The 17,454-nt window shown below is 43.7% G+C and overlaps 1 pseudogene; it reads left to right on the top strand.

Annotated features, from left to right (window-relative positions):
* The first annotated feature begins 10,428 nt into the window (after positions 1 to 10,428).
* Positions 10,429 to 15,774, top strand: LOC101641201 (annotated as a pseudogene).
* The last annotated feature ends 1,680 nt before the right edge of the window (positions 15,775 to 17,454 follow it).

Here is a 17,454-nt window from a genome sequence, read left to right as displayed (position 1 = left end):
CTTTTGTGTCTCTTAGCATCTGATAGCCGCAGGTGTTCTTTGGCTTGTGGCAGCATAACTCTAATCTCGGCTTCCATCCTCAAAGGATGGTCTCTGTGCCACCCATATGTGGATCTGTGTCACTTTTATAAGGACACCCCTCATAGTGGATTAGGAATCCCCATCCTCCAGTGCGGCCTCATGTCAACTTGTAACACCTTTGAAGACCTTATTTCCAACAGGTTCGCCATCACAAGTGCTGGGATTTCAGGACAACTCTGGGGAGGGAGAGAATTTAATTCATAAGACCCTATACTTGATGTGGTGAATGAGCCAAGAGCCCCATTATACTCTCCATGTCTGCCCCTCCCTTCTTCTCAGGGAGCCTGCCAAGGCCAATGGCCTGGTCATTCAGGGGCTGAAGGACAAATGAGCACAAGGATGTGCAGGTCTAGACAAAGTCATTGTATTCCCCCCCTAACTAAGCTAGCCCCCAGATAGGAATGACCTGTCTCTGTAATGGGGGGGAACACCAAGATTGGGGTAGCACCTTCCAGGGTTTTGAGATTTACTCTATCAGCAAGAGTTAGATTCAGAATCAGACAAAGGCTGTTTTGCTGTGCAACAGACATCCCAAGAGACATGGGAGCAAGTCTCCTGCGTTAACTATATAAAGTACAATTGCCCAGAGCACCAGAGAACAAATCCAAATGACGCGTACAGTCCCTGAGGAGAACTTAAAAATAGGAACCTATTTTGCAAACAGCGCTTGCTTGGCAGGGTTACTGGAATTAACGAATGGACTTATGTTTCAGTTCAATCTAGGGTGCCATGCCCTTTGCACCGAGGTCATGATTTTGGACCTTTGGTTGAGATGCTAATCTAGCATATTCAATTATCTTTTTTTGAGATGATAAAGTCACAGACCTTCCCACAAGTCCCAGAAAAGTTCACACCTACACAGAGTATGTAATACAATTAGTGGGCGGCCAAAGGACCCCTGAAGCTCATTTGTGGTCCCACGTTACAAACTTCTAAACCAAGAAAGCCAAAGTTACTGCCATCAAGTTGAGTCTGACTCATGGCAGCCCTATACGGCGATAGGTTACAACCCGCAGTGCCCCCATGCACAACAGAGCGAAGCACTGCAGTCCACCATCCTTTCGATGAGTCCTATGCCTGAGCCCATTGCTTGGCAACCACGGTGTCAGTCCATCTTGTGGAGGGCCTTCCTCTTTCTCACTGCCCCTCCGCTTTGCCAAGCATGACGTCCTCCAGGAACAGGTATCCTCACAGTAGATCCAACGTATGTAAGACCATGGGTGACCATCCTTGCCCCTAAGGAACATTCTGGATGTACTTCTTCCATGACAGTTGGTTTGTCCTGTCAGCAGTCCGTGGTACTTTCAACATTCTTCTCCAGCACCACAATTGAAATGCATCAATTCTTCCTGATTCATTGTCCAATGTCACATGCATATGAGGCCATTGAAAACACTTTGAGCTGGGTCAGGCACACCTTAGTCCTTAAAGAAACCTCCTTGCTTTACAATACACTACTGAGGTCATGTGCAGCTGATTTTACCTAATACAACTCTTGCTATCTTGACTGCTGCTGAGCATTAATTGTAGACCCAAGCAAGATAAAATCCTTGGTAACTTCCTTCACTCTTTCCTCAATTCCTTGTGCTGTTACCCATTGGTCCAGTTGTGAGGGTTCTGATCTTTCCATTGAGTCATACATTGTGCTGAAGGCTGCAGTCCTTGGTCTGCATCAGCAAGTGCTGCAAGTCCTCACTTTCAATAGGCAAGGTCGTGTCAACTCTACATCACAGGTCCTTAAGAAGCCTACCTCCAGTCCTGATGCCACATTCCTCTTCATATAAGCCAGCTTCTCAATAAATAAAAAATAAGCCAGCTTCTCTGATTTTGCTCAGCATAAAGATTGAACAAGGACGCCACCATTGGTTGTCATATCTTTTTGTTTTAAATTAGATTCAGGGAAAGATGATTTCAGTGAGAGACTAAAATTAGGGCTGAAAGTCAGGTAACTAACTGTGAGCTCTATAATCTTACTCTGTTAGGATGTGGTTTGCTCATATATAACTTCTCTTCCTTAATTCCAAATTTAATTCTAGGTTCTTCGGCTCTGTTAAGACATGGCTTTCTGTTTACAAGAGAAAACCTCCTTAGTGATTCAAACAAATTCCCGAAGGTTGTTTCCCAGACCTCTGAAACCGTACAGATGAAGTGCGTTGGGTTTCTCGGCTGGGTAGTGCTTCAGTTCTTGGCTTTGCACAAGAAAGAATACCTGGTAGGTCATCCAAGTGGGCTTTTTTATAAAGGATGGAAGAAGTTGCAGGTTTTACAGTCTCAAAAGAGCACACATTATTTCAGGGAAGCATGCCAAACTGTGCATGAGCCACGCTGGGGCTCACCACTGAGCACAGGCAGCCTTGTGGGACTGCACCCACACAGGGTGACCTGAAGTCAGAGAGACCTCCGCACAGCTGAGTAGGTGCAGGAGAATGGTCCAAGGGCAGAAGGTCCTAAGGGGCCAGCATCCTGCCACCAAGGTATTGAAAGCCTGTGGCTGGGGAGGCGTGGTTGATGGTATTGGTCGACCCCCATTGGCTGAATTAAGCCCTCCAGGGTGGGTCATGAGCCTAGGCCTAGACAACCAAAACATGTCTCCAGATATCGCCACCTGTCTTCTGGGAGGTGAAAGGGAACTCTCCCTGAGGGAAGAGCTGCAGGCTTAGCCAATTGTCATCAAGAGTTACCACAAGGTATCTGGGATTTGCAAGGCGCATTAGGCAATACAAAGGTAGTTGGGGAGAAATGACCACCAGGCAACACTATTGATTAATACACAAAATAGTTATCCAATGATAAAAGTGTGTCTATCCCTGAGTGCTAAATTTTTGTGACCAGACGACAAGAGTTATAAAAATCATGAAGTGAAAAGATAAATGTGTCAACACTGGCATTACAATAGAATTGGAGTTTAATTAATGCAAGGATCCTGAGTTGAATCTCGTAGGGTTCCAAATTTTCATCTGCCTTCCATATTCTGACAAGACAATTATCACATCTCCTGTATCTGTAAGGTTATGATGGCCTTTTGCTCTGAATGTCCCTCTCCTTAATCTATACATGTCTCAGTGGTTTCCCCTATCTTTCTTCTTGTCCATCTCAGACCAAAGTGTCCCTCTTCCTTTACAAAAAGAACTCTTCTGGCTTTTCTTTGTACTCTATGATCCTGAATATTCCAGAACCTTATCCCACCAATGAATTCCTGTTACCTTCGTAATCCTTCCCTCGCCAATGACTCCTTTACCTCAACTTACAGGTGGGACCAGGGTTTTGTGAAGTAGTGTTGAGTCAACTTTTGACTCTAGCAATCCTCTGTGAGAGAGTGGAACTCACCCACGCGTTTTATAGGCTGTAATCTTTACAAGATAAAGGACAGCCAGATGGCTCCTTGGAGGCAAGGATGGTGAGACCTCATCTCAGGTACTTTGGACATGTTGTCAGGAGAGACCAGTCTCTCCAGAAGGACATTCTGCTTGGTGAAGTGGGGGGGCAGCGAAAGAGGAGAACCCTAGGCAAGATGAGTTGACACAGTAGCTGCACAAGGAGCTTACACATGAAACAATGGTGAGGGTGGCGCAGGAATGGGTGCAGTCTCATTCCGTGGTGCATGGCATGGTTTCGTGTCGGAACTGACTCGATGGCAGTGGTTCCAGAAGCAGATCTCCAAGTCGATGTCAGGGACCTGCTGGTTAGTTTCAAACCACACACCTTTTGACTAGCAGCCAAGCACTTCAGCATTGTAGCACCTGGGATCCTGGGATGTGGACATCGGTTTCATTTTAGATAGATGCTCTCGTTGAAAAAGATACTCTCTTGATGGATTGTCATAAGATTTGTACGAGCCCCCCAATAAAATGACTAATAATTTCAAAAGATGCTGTCTTAAACTTCCACAACATTGCTTCTTTCCTCCCTTGTCAAACCTCTCAAAAGATTAATTAATTTGCTCATCTCAATTTGCCTACTTTTAAACTCATTTGCAGTATTGCTTCCAGTCTCTGCCCCTCCCGTTTATTGAGATAACAACTTTTAGAAGACTGAGCATTTCAAACACTCCCTGACTTTCAATCCACATGCCCACCAGTCCCCGGCTTGGCATCCTGACCTTGCCTCCCCAATCTGTTCGGTCCCTTTGAGCACATTGCTGTACTGAAAGTGCTTTCCACACCTCCACATCTTACCCCAGTGCTCTCTTACAAGCCGATCGCTCATCCTAGACAACAAAGCTCCTGAAACTGGGCATCGGCATCCCGTGTAGGGTTGTGTAACTGAATGTTTTGGGGAGAGGGCCACAAGAAATGTGGCAACAGGAAAACATTTCTGAATGCACCACGATCAAAAATTAATTCAAAATCAAATGCTTAATGATTGCAAGGTATTCCTGGCAAAGATTGCCCAGGTTACAAATTTCTCAGGTGAAAAGGGGTCACCCGGGGAAACGTTTAAGAAGCCCTGCTAAAAGGCCTTTATTCCTCCCCCACAGTCAAAATTAGACTCCATTTATCAATAGCTCCCTTTTCTCGTTGCAAGTCCCAAGTAGTAGATGTTTGCAGTTGTTTCCTCTCATTTTGAGTTGTGCCCCAGCAACAAAGGAAGGTCCCGAAGGCTTTACCCCAATCACGTCACCCTAGTCGACCTGACTTTGAGAAAGCAGCTCCTTGGCAGTCACTTTTTATGTCAAGTGCCTTCAGACCCGAGGGGCCCATCGTCTGCCACCATTCTGGACAATATTCTGCTTCCAGTCTGTAGCTCACATGCGTAAGATTGTCAGCTACTTCCTTCGAAGTGGTCAGCCAAGTTCTTCTTCGGCTCCACCTAGTCTGGAAGCTCTGCTGAAACCCGTTCATTTTGGGTGACCCTGCTGGTGACATAGCTTCCAGCATCACAGCAACATACAAGCCACTAGAGCACAGCAAACTGACAGGTGGTGGTGACAAGTGAACCGAAGACAAATGATGGTGCAGATCAAGGATAACAGCCTGCAGTGTGGATTACAACTTGATATAAAGGAGACCCAAATCCTCCCAACTGGACCAATAGATGACATCATGATACCTGGAGAAAAGGGTGTCAGAGAGTTTGTCTTGCTTGGCTCCACAGTCAATGCTCGTGGAAGTAGTAGTCAAGAGACCAAAAGAAGAGTTGCCTAGAGTGAGTCTGCTCTACTAGACCTTGTTAGGGTGCTGAACAGCAGAGCAGTTATGGACACATGCCACGACATGGAAGCCACCTAGCAAAACCAGATAAGTCGGCCAAAAAGGACAAATACTGTCTGTTCTTACTTAGACGAAATAGGCAAATATACAGAAACCAAAGATTATAAGAAATTACCAGAGTGGGAAGGAAAAGAAAGAGAGGAGTTTTTGTGTGAAGGACACTGAGTTTAAGTGACTGGTGGTGAAATCATTTGGAAAAGGAGGTTGACAAAAGTTGTGCAATCTGAAGAATGTGATCGATGTCGCTGGGTCTGGAAACTGCTGAATCAGTGAAGATTTTGTTGTGCATATTTGTACTGCAATGTAAACTTAAATGAAAGCAGAAAGTGATTTATGGAAGTGTGACATTGAAAGTATTTTATACATATAACTCACAGAAATGTGTGACTATTGTGAATAAAAACATTCATAAAGTATAAAAGCATTACAATAAAGCTAGAAGTTAGTTATTGGAAAGGATTAATATGACAGGACATGCACACTGGCAAATTTAGCAGAGGTCAACAAGAAGATAAAAATAACAAGAATAAGAAGTGAAATGGGCAACATCACAACACAACCAAGTGGAAAAGAGGATAGTAACCGAGTGGCTCTCATCCTGGCCCACCACGCCCTGGGGATGACCCCCTTGCTCTGAGCAGCCAGTGCACAGAGAGGATTGGAGAGAACCACATTCCCTCACTGACCCATAGCGCGATGGGGGACAGCCCTGGGGATGCGGTGTGGACATGCGCCAAGTCTGCCCCATGCACAGAGGTGTGAAACACAACGGGAGTGCAACAGGGCAGCAAGAGGGAAAATAACAAAGTCCCCGAGGAATCCTGAAAGTAGACTTCTGCCTCAGGGGACAGGGCTTGGCACCTCATCAGACCCGATTGGAAAACACTCAGAAGGCTCAGCAGACAGACCTGGGACTATCTATCCATCTTTTTTTCTCCCTATGTTTATCTATGTAAGATAGTTAGGACAAACAGTCCCCAGGAGAAAAAAACGGGACTGGTGGTCCCAGGGGGGGACATGGGAGAGGAGGGGATGGGGCAGGGGAGCAGAGAGCCAACAAACTCAGGGATAAGGGAACAATAAGAGATCTAAATTGATGCTGGGGGGAAAAAATTTTGATGTCGAGGAGGGGGTATAAAGCCTGGTGGAGTTTGATCAAGTGCAGTATATCCAAGAGGAATTACTGAGAGCTGACTGGAAGGTGGTGATGATAGTAGGACGGGAGGAAGGTGAAAGGAAATAGAGGAAAGAAGGCAAAGGCTATTTATAGAGGCATAGCTATAGGCATGTACGGTATATATGTAAATGTATTAATTTATAATGAAAGGGATAGAGGTCAATGAGCATATATTTATGTGTTAAGTATTAAGATAGCGGACAGATTTTGGGCCTCGCTAAACACAAGAACACTTTGTTCTAACAATGGCACTCTTTGACACTCATCTTCCCGACATGATCAATGAAGACAAAGCGGGTGCATAAGCAAATGTGGTGAAGAAAGTGGATGGTGCCCAGCTATCAAAAGATATAGCATCTGGGGTCTTAAAGGCTTGAAATTAAACAAGCAGCCATTTATCAGGGAAGCAAATAAGCCCACATGGAAGAAGCACACTGGCCTGTGTGATCATGATGTGTTGATGGGATCAGGTATGAGGTATCAAAAGATCCAGAACAAATAATTATATGGACGTGAAAGAGGAGGGGTTGGAGTGGAGACCCAAAGCCCATCTGTAGACAATTGGACATCCCCACACAGAAGGGTTATGAGGAAGGGATGATTCAACCAGGGTGCAGTATAGCACTGATGAAACACTATTTCCTTTCACCGTCCTCCTGTCCCACTATCTTTGGACACATCATTCCTCTAGTTCCTGAATGTTGCCTCCCCTCACTATCATGACCCAGTTTTACCTTAAAAATACTGCTAGGCTGGAGTACACACATTGGTACAGATAAGAGAGCTCAACATATGGAATTCAGGACAGATAAAACCCTCAGGAACAGTAGTGTGAGCAGTGATATCATGAGGGTAGGGGGGTGGTGGGGGCAGGGGTGGGGAGCGAGAGAAAAGGGGAACCCATCACAAGGTTGCAGATATAGCCCTCCCCGCCCCGCCGGGCCACAAATAACAGAAATGTGGGTGAAGGGAGACAACGGACAGTGTAAGACACAAAATCACAAAAGTATATCATTGATCAAGGATTCATGAAGATAGGAGGGAGGGGAAAAAAGAGGAGCTAATACCAAGGGCTCAAGTAGAAAGAAAAGGTTTTGGAAATGTTGATGGCAACATGTACAAGTGTGCTTAATACAATTGAATGATGGACTGTTATAAGATTTGTAAGAGCCCCCCCCCCAGTAAAATGATTAATAAAAAAATTAAATTTGAAGACCCAGTTAACATTTCTGGAAGAATGAAATTTGTACTGTTGCATATTAATAACTATCTAAGAATTGTCTCATGTGAGGATGTAACCAAATGCTTTGCTAAATTGAAATCTGTGCGTTGGGTTTGAAGGTAGAGGGAGGGAACTGAAGGTACCAAAGAGGGGATTCAAGGAGAAGGGTAGAGGAGGGAATGAAGTAAACGTAACTCAGTAGGTTTGGGAACTCTGAAACAACCTTTTCTAGTGAATTTCTATTGTGATCCCAATTAATTTAGAGTTCTAAGAAGACGGATATTAGCAAGTGGTAAGAAAGCAAAGAAAAAAAATTTGAAAGTTGCTAAACAGAAGAAAAAGAGATTGAGGGATAGCCTGAATAATCCAGAATGAATTGGAAGTGTAGACTAACCCCACTTAATGATTCTGTTGGACAGGAATTAAAATCACCTCTAATTGTCATCCATTCTCTGGTTCTACTAGCCTTTATCACCTTATTGTGTGGAAGATTTTTTTGTGAATTATGTGTAACATATATAATATAATTATATATATAAAGAAATATGCTGGTACCAACAAATTTGAAAACCTACAAGAAATGGACACATTTTTAGAAACACATGACCTGCCCAAAGGCATGCAAATGGAGGTAAAAATTTCAACAGATCCATAATAAAAGAAGAAATTGAACAGGTCATTAAAGACTCCCAACAATAACAACAGCAAAATTTTTACCAGGTGTGCAATAAAGAGTTGACACCAATTCTACTCAAACTGACCCAAAATGTCATAAAGGGTGTAGTACTCTAGAATTAGTTTTATGGAAGGAACATAACACTGAAATAGATGCCAAAATTCTAGCCATTAGAATCCAATAGCACGTCAATAATATCCTGGTCATAATATATCATGACTAGGTGAGATTTATATCAGGCATGCAAGGATGGCTCAACATTAGAAAAACAATCCATGATCCACCAGACAAATAAAATGAAGGAAAAGAACCACATAATCATATCGTTAGATACAAAGAAGGAGTTGGACAAAATCCAACACCCATCCTTGACAAACTTTTAAAATAAGAATGGGCAGAAATTCCACAACATAAGTAAGGGCATAGAAACAAAACCAAAGGATCCCTGGTGGCTTAGTGGGTTACAGGTTAGGCTGCTAACTCTGAGGTCAGCAGTTCGACTCTACCAGTGACTTTCCAGAAGAAAGTTGAGGCTTTCTGTTCCTGTAAAGATTGATAGTCTCTAAAACCCAGAGTGGCAGTTTTACTCTGTCCTATGGGGTTAGTAAGAGTCAGAATAGACTCAGTGGCAGTGGGTGAGATACAAAAGCCAAAACCAATTTTAGCCTCAAAGAAACAGAATGAGACATCTCCCTGGTGAGGTGAAGTCTTGACAGCCTCGCTCCCAAGAAGCATTCTGGCAGTACTTCTGGCAAGAGTGATCGGTTCGCTCTTTGGAATTCTGTGCTTTCACCATTCTTTGCTAGCACCTTACTTCATATTTCTCCTTTCCCCCCTATTCAATGCCCAACTTTCACATACATATGAGGTCATTGAAAATACCATGGCTTGGGGCAGGTGCACCCAACATCTTTGCTCTTCAGCACATTAACGAGATCTTGTGCAGCAGACGTACTCATTACAATGCATAGTTTCATCTCTTGATTGCTGTTTCCATGAGCACTGATGTGGATCCCAGCAAGACAAACTCTTTGAAAACTGTAATCATTTATCCATTTTTCATGGTCAGCTTTGGGGATTTTGGGTTTTTTTACATTGAGCTGCAAACCCTACTGAAGGCTATAATCCTTGATTTTCATCAGCAAGTGCTTCACGTTCTCCTCATTTTTAGCAAGCAAAGTTGTGTTACCAGCACATTAAAGGTTGTTAATAAGTTTCCTTCCAGTCCTGATACTGTGTTCTTCATGCAGTCCAGCTACTCTGATTACAGCACACTGACACAACCAGGACACACACCATTCCTTATTTGAAACCATACAGTGTTCCCTTGTTCTGCTTCTTGACCCATGTTCAAGTTGTGCATGAGCACCATGAAGTGTTCTGGAATTCTTATTCTTCTCGTTGCTTCTTCCGGCAGAACCATCAGTTCTTGGATCATGTGCAACTGTCAACATATGGTAATAATGAGAATGTGGAATGAAACTAGAAAACTCAAATCATCAAAAATGAAACACATCAGAATTGATATCCTAAGCATGAGTGATCTGCAGTAGACTGGGATTGGCTGTTCTGAGTCGGATGATCACAATGTCTACTATGCCTGGAAAGACAAATTTAAGAGGAATGGCACCACGTTTATCATCAAAGAGAACATTTCAGGATAGATCTTGAAGTACAAAGCCTTCTGTGATAGGATAATATTTATACAAGGAAATCCAGTTACTACACATATTATTCAAGTTTATTCACCAACCATTAATGCTGCTGAGGAAGAAATCTACTAACTTCTTCAGTCTGCAATTGGTCAAACATGCAATCAAGATGCATTGATAATTACTGGTGTATTGAATTCAAAACTAGGAATCAAAGAGGAAGGATAAAAGTTGGAAAATATGGTCTTGGTAATAGAAATGAAGCTGGAGATTGCATGATAGATTTTTCAGTGCCTCCCCTTCCTCTGGCACCTCCCCAAATGTATCATGATGTGGACAAGCCACTGGAGAGGCAGAAGGTGGCTAAAATGGAACATGGCCAAGTGTACCGACTGGTTACTCAGGGCATAATGGCTGAACGTAGTAAGCGAATTGGTGTCCTGGCTGATCTCACAACCTCATCTTGGAAACATTGGAAAGGAAATAACCATCGTGCCAACTTTCAGAGTTTAAAGTAACCCCAGTGAAAATTGTTGTGGATGCAGCTTAGATTTAGGAAATGTTGATTAAAGGCTAGGCATTGCCCTCTTTCCTTCAGTCCTTTCTCTTGCTGCAACTGTTGTTGGCCTGTGAGTGATCTTGCCTTATGGTGACCTCATGGTGGCACAAAGGCTGTCCAGTCCCGTGACTAGTTGTAGACAGGTCTGTGGAGATCCACAGTTTTCACTGCTTTTCGGAAGTGGTTTGCCACATCTTTCTTCCTAACCCATCTTCGCCTGCAAGCTCCTTTGAAACCTGTCCAGCATCATCGTGCCAGGCAAGCTTCTGCAGCTCTGTGATGCAGTGGCCACCAGAGAGATACCATTCCTATCCCAAGTTCACAGGAGGCGCACCAAGGCTCACCAAGGACATAAAGTACATAAAACTGTAGACATGGGACAAAAGCAAAAAACAAACTTAAACGACATAAACTTGAGGAAAAGAAAAGTGACTAATGGGGAGAAACCTCAGGAGAACAAAGTTGGCTAATGGAGCTGGGCAAGAAGACAGCATGCATGACATTTCTAGGTCCTATTTTCCCTTATCCTTTGCAACCCCATTTTAAGTCAGACGCCCTTGTCTGTTACTGTTCATTGAGTGCGCAGGGTGAAGGGTGTGGCAGTTGCCTGCCAGGCAATTGCTAATGGAGTAATTTAACGCCACTCTTGACAGCAATACAATAAGCATTTAAATAATGTGGGTATATTGTTACCAACAATACGGGCCAAAACCGTGCAGCGTGAAAAAGGGCTTTAACAGCCGAGTGAATGGTCTGAAATTATCACCAGGCCTTTCATTCCGTGATTTCAAAAATATTCGCCAGCGTACTTCTTTCAGTCATCTCTATCTTTCCTACCGCAATCGGTGTGTGTTATTAGGTCGGTGGGTTTGGGCCAAACTTTTTAATTTAGTATTTAGTAGCTGTTCAACCCATACTTTTAATGGTCTTAACGGGGGCAGGGGACAAGGGGAGCCTCTTGCACATTCCCAAGGACCTGCTATCGTTTTACATACCTATGGAAAATGAGAAGGCTGGGGCACAAGGTGGTCCTCTATCAGGCAAGAAAGCTGCGAACGTCATTTGGGAAAATTCATCCCTAAAATGTACCAGGTAAGCTGAGTGGCTTCATATTTAAGATAGCATCTTGGTGAGGAGAACGCTGTTAACTGAATGAAGATATGGGCAACTTTGGGGAAACGTAAGTGCAAGTCCGTCCCGTATTGTACAAGAGGTGGCTTTTGTTTGCTTGCTTCTTGCTGCCATTGAGTTGGCTCAGACTCGGGTGGTCTTGTGTATAACAGAATGAAATATAATCTGTCCGTTGCCATCCTCACAACCTTGGATAAATTTGAGCTCATTCATGCAGTCATGGATCAAGCCATCTCATGAAGAGTTTCCTCTAGATTTTAATAGCCTTCTTTCTTACCAAACATATCCTTTTCTGCTACTGTTAGGAGTCATCAAGTTGATTCCAAGACATTGTAACCCTATGTACAACAGAGGGAAATGCTGCCCGGCCCTGCGCCATCAGCACCGCTGTGTAGTTAAGCCCATAGTTGCAGCCACTGTGTCAATACCTCCGGCGGAAGGTTCTCCTCCGTTCCGCTGCCCCTCCACTTTAGCAAGCATGAGGTCCCCCTCCAGGAACTGGTCCCTCCTGATGACATGCCCGAAGTACAGGGGAGGAAGTCTCATCCCATCTGCAGAGCATTCGGAAGGTACATCTTCCAAGACACGTTTGTCTGTTCTTCTGGCAGTCCGTATTTCAGTCCCTAGTCTTCGCCAAGACTATCATTTAAATGTGTCAATTCTTTCATCTTCCTTCTCCCGTCTAGCTCTGGCATGGATAGAAGGTCACTGAAAATGCGATGGCTTAGATCTGGCACACCGTAGTTATCAGAGTGACATTTTTGCTTTTTACAATGTGAAAGTGGTCTTTTGTAGATTTTCCCAATGCAATATATCTTTAGATGTCTGGGCTGCTGTTTCTTCTCCTTCTATTGTTTTTCTTTTTCTTTGATAAACTGCTATTTCTTTAGGCATTAGTGATCCAAGTAGATCTACGTAGAATCAAATTCTTAACAACTTCAATTTCTTCATCATTTATCATAATGATACTTTTTGATCCTGTTGTGAGGATTTTAATTTTTTTTTTAATTTGGGTATAATTCATAGTGAAGGTGATACACTGTTAGATCTTCATCAGTAAATGTTTCAAGGTACCTTAATTTTCAGCAACTAAAGTTATGTCACTTGCCGCTCACAAGTTATGAATGAATCTTCCTTTAATCCTGACACTCTGATCTTCATGTAGCCTAGTTTCTCAGATTATTTATCAGCATACAGATTTAATAAGTAAGGTAAAATATTCGATGCTGCCACAAATCTTTTCCAGTTTTCCAGTTTTAAACCACTCAGTATCTACTGGTTCTGTTCAAACGACTGCTTCTTGGTCCAGGTTTAGGTTCCCAAACCAAACCCAGCATCTTCAAGTCAGTGCCCACTCCCAGTGAGCCTACAGGACACTGTCCAACTGACCCACAGGAACACCGTCAAGTGTTCTGGAATTCCCATTCTCCATAATATTAGCCATCATTTATTACGTTCTACCCACTGAAATATCATCATTAAGAATGAAACACAAGAAAACCTCTTTTTCGTTTCTCTGTATTCAGCCAAGATGCAGCTGCCACCAGCAAGGATGGCCCTTGATCTCACATCCCCTTCTGAATCTAGCTCGATGCTCCCAGTTGATGTGTGGCTGCAATCACTTTTAAATTAGCTTTAGCCAAATGTTGCTAGCAAGCACTATCAATGAGATTGTCAGTTTCCACACCCCATTTGATCATTTGGTTTTGGAATGGGTATAAATATAGTTCTCTTCCAGGTAGTTGACATGTCTTCCATATGTCTTAACATAGACTAGTAGTCAGCACTTCCAGGTAGGATCCATTTCTTTTAAAAGCATTGGGGGATTTAAGGTGCTATTAATGAAAGGTGTCAATGGCTACCATTTTATTTTTAATATCATTTTATTGAGGGGGGGGCTCTTCCAAAGCTGACAACCCATCACTCATATGCTGCCATCAACATTTCCAAAACATGTTCTTTTTACTTGAGCCCTTGGTATCAGCTCCTCTTTTTCCCCTCCATCCTCCACCCTTCCACCCTCATGAATCCTTGATCAATTATATGCCACTGTTGTTATTCCGTGCCTTACACCGCCCATTGTCTCCCTTCACTCACATTTCTGTTATTCATCTCCCTAGGGGGTGGGCTATATATCCAACCTTGTGATGAGTTCCCCCTTCCTCCCCACTCCCAGCCCCCTACCCTCATGATATTGCTACTCCCACCACTGTTCCTGAGGGTTTTATCTGTTCTGAATTGCATGTGCCTAAAGCTCTTTCCTGTACCAATGTGTGTACTCTGGTCTAGCTGTGTTGGTAAGGTAAAACTGGATCATGGTAGTGGTGGGAGAGGGTGAGGAAGCATTCAGGAACTAGAGGAATGATGTGTGTTTCATTGGTTCCTTACTGCAACCTGGTTGAATCACCCCTTTCTTGCAACCCTTCTGTGGGGGGGATATCCCATTGTCTACAGATGGCCTTTGGGTCTCCACTCCAACCCGCTCTTTCACGTCGATATAATTGTTTGTTTTGGATCTTTTGATACCTGATACCTGATCCCGTCAACACCTCATGATCACACAGGCTGGTGTGCTTCTTCCATGTGGTCTTATTTGCTTCCCTGCTGGATGGCTGTTTGCTTAACTTCAAGCCTTTAAGACCCCAGACCCTATATCTTTTGATCACTGGTCATCATCCACTTTCTTCACCACATTTGCTTATGCGCCCATTTTGTCTTCAGTGATGGAACGTGTCGAGAAGGTGAGTAAGAAAAAGTGCCAGGTTATTAGAACAAAGTGTTCTTGTATTTAGGGAGGCCTTGAGTAGAGGCCCAAAGTCTATCTGCTGTCTGCTATCTTAATAATTTAACATATAAATATATATACATTGGCCTCTATACCTTTCATTATAAATTAATATATTTACATATATACATGTCTATAGCTATACCTCTATAAATAGCTTTTGCCTCCTACTTCTTTCTTCTATTTCCTTTCAATGGCTACTATTGTAGAGGACAAGACAAGCAGGCATGTTGAAGATCATAGCTGAAAACTTGTTTAAATTTTCTCTTTCTTCATGCAGCTGACTCTGAACCTCCATGTCGCTGCGTGTTCAGGATGGCTACCCTAAGGAAAAGCTGGCTGCATCCATGGCAGAAGAAGAGGCAATGGTTCCAAACAATCAAATCACTGTAGTTGATAGTTGGTATTGGACAAGTTGGTATGGCATGTGCCATGAGCATTCTGGGAAAGTCTCTAGATGATAAACTTGTTTTTGTAGATGCTTTGGGAGATAAACTCAAAGGACAAATGATGGATCTGCAGCATGGGAGCTTATTTTTCAGACACCTAGAATCGTAGCAGCTAGAGATGACTGTGGTGGCCAGTTCTCAGACTGTGGTGGTAACTGCAGGAGTTTGTCAGCGGGGGTGGGGGGATCATCTCAGTCTGATGCACAGGCATGTTAATGTCTTCAAATTCACTATTCCCCAGATTGCCAAGTACAGTCCTGACTGCGTCCTCATTGTGGTTTCCACCCAGTGGATAGCCTTACATACATTACCTGGACACTGAATGGATCGCCCAAGCACCATGTGATTGGAAGAGGCTGTTGCCTGGATTCTGCTAGATTTTAATATCTTGTGTCTGAAAAACTTGGTATTCATCCCTTTGGATGGATTTTGGGAGAACTTGGCAACTCGGGAGTGGCCACGTGGAGTGGTGTGAGTGTGGCCAGGGTGTCTCTCCAGGAACTGAATCCTGAGAGGGGGACAGACAAAACTGGAAGGAAGTGCATAAAATCGTGGTCGAAAGTGCTTGCTAAGTCACCAAGCCAAAGGGATACCCCAACTGAGCTATTGGATTAAGTGTAGCTGATTTTATCGAACCAATGCTCAAAAATCTCTCCAGGATTCATTCCGTGTCCACGGTGGTGAAGGGGTAAGTGGCATCGAGAAGGAAGTCTCCCCGAGCCTCCCAGGTATTCAGAACGCTCAGGGCTTCACCAGAGTTATCACCCAGACACTGATGGCTGGTGAGCTGGCTCAACTCAAGAAGAGTGCAGACGCTCGGTGGGACACGTAGAAGGACCCGAAAGACCTGTGATGCCTGAGCTCTGTGCCATAGAAACGAAAAACTACGATGACATTGACACGTGCCTTTAGTTATTATCCTTGAACATGGACCACAGTTTGTTTTCCTCTTCCTAAATATGTTCATTTGGGCCCCCAAGATAAAAGCACATGCCTTACTTCATGTTTACAGTATGAGCCCTTAGAAAATAGAATTGATTATTGTAGCATGAAAAAAATTTTAGAAATGTAGTAAGAGAAAACTAACAAATGATGGTTACTTATTGAAGAGGTGAATGCGAATGTGTATGATGAAAACCTAACAAAAAGCTTGACAAAGGTATTAGAATAAAATGCACATGTAATTAGCAAATCACCGTTCACCTTCACAGAAAACGCTAGAATGGATCATAAAACAAACAAAGAAGACTCACTATATTTGGATCACACTTTGGAAGGAAAGTATAGGGTACATAATTGCTAGTGTGTAGACACAGTTAAATTAGAAGTCCAGAAATACACAGATTTGTCCATTATGATTGGCATATGAAACTGCCCGCTTTAGATAAAAAAATGATTGAATATGGACATCTAATACAAAGGAGAGAGAAAAACAAGAGAGGATCTGGCCTAGAGGAGATCAAAAGACACCACTAACAGAAGATTAAGAAAACAGTATTCTCTAACTCCATATTTAAGAGCTCAAACCCAGCATTCAGGTTGAGTTTAGTACTGGTAATAAGACTGTCACTCTTTCCCCACTTGATTAACTTTCTTTTTATATCACTAATAATGGAAATTCCCACAAGCGAATTCTTGTTTATCTGTTCCTGTGTTAGATCTGCTTTGCTGAGGGCACGGGAAATAGGAGCAGCCTTGGTAGTGTGAGGGGTTAAGCGTTGGGCTGCTAACCAGCAAGGGTTGGCTGTTCTTTAAATCCACCCTCCAGTCTGCGGGAGAAAGACGCTTCCTTAAAGATTCCAGCCTTGGAACCCTGTGCCTTATAGGGTCACTGTGAGTTGGAATCATATTGGCTGCAGTGGGTTTGCTTGGTTGGTTTTAGATGTCTACAAAGCCCTTGGGACGCATCTGGCTGCTAACCGCTGGATCCCTGGGGTTTCACATTCTGCGAAACCCTAAGGAGCTATGCCACTGCCCTCTGGGATGGTTTTGATTCAGAATAGACTCCAAGCAATGGCAGTTTTCTTCTCTCTTCTTGCCCTCGCTCCCCTTCCCCTTCACCCCTTCTTTCTTTTGCTACCAGAAACTCTACAAAGCAACCTTCTGGGAGAGGTGGTAGGCACCTACCTCATCCTTCTTCTGTGGATAGAGATGCTACCTTAGTATTTGAGACTGAGTCACCTGAGGTCACTGTTTACAGCATTCGCTGCAGCACCAAGCATACTTTAGAGCGATTTGTTTGTCAAACTGGCTGACCCTAGGAAATCTGGCGGCCAATCAGAGCGCAAGCTTTCTGTTATCAGCATGCTTGAGCAACAGCGGTGGCACGGTGCGAACCCAGGACAGGGGCACAGCTGGCCGCAGGAGGCAATCTTCCCGAAAGCTCGCCCTGCTCCCCCACACTCCTCCAACCAAGTCAAGGGCGAGTCCGGGCGGGTTTCGCCTGGCCGTCGCTGATTGGAGGAGGCGTGTTCTTCTAAGGGAGGGGGGGCAGCCAATCCGCGCCGCCTTC

Source organism: Echinops telfairi, unplaced genomic scaffold (assembly GCF_000313985.2).
Source record: "Echinops telfairi isolate 266 unplaced genomic scaffold, ASM31398v2 ScPeMD7_7468;HRSCAF=8506_0, whole genome shotgun sequence".
Classification (NCBI taxonomy): Eukaryota; Metazoa; Chordata; class Mammalia; order Afrosoricida; family Tenrecidae; genus Echinops; species Echinops telfairi.
Note: the sequence above shows the minus strand (reverse complement) of the source record. Positions and strands in the feature narration are given on the sequence as shown.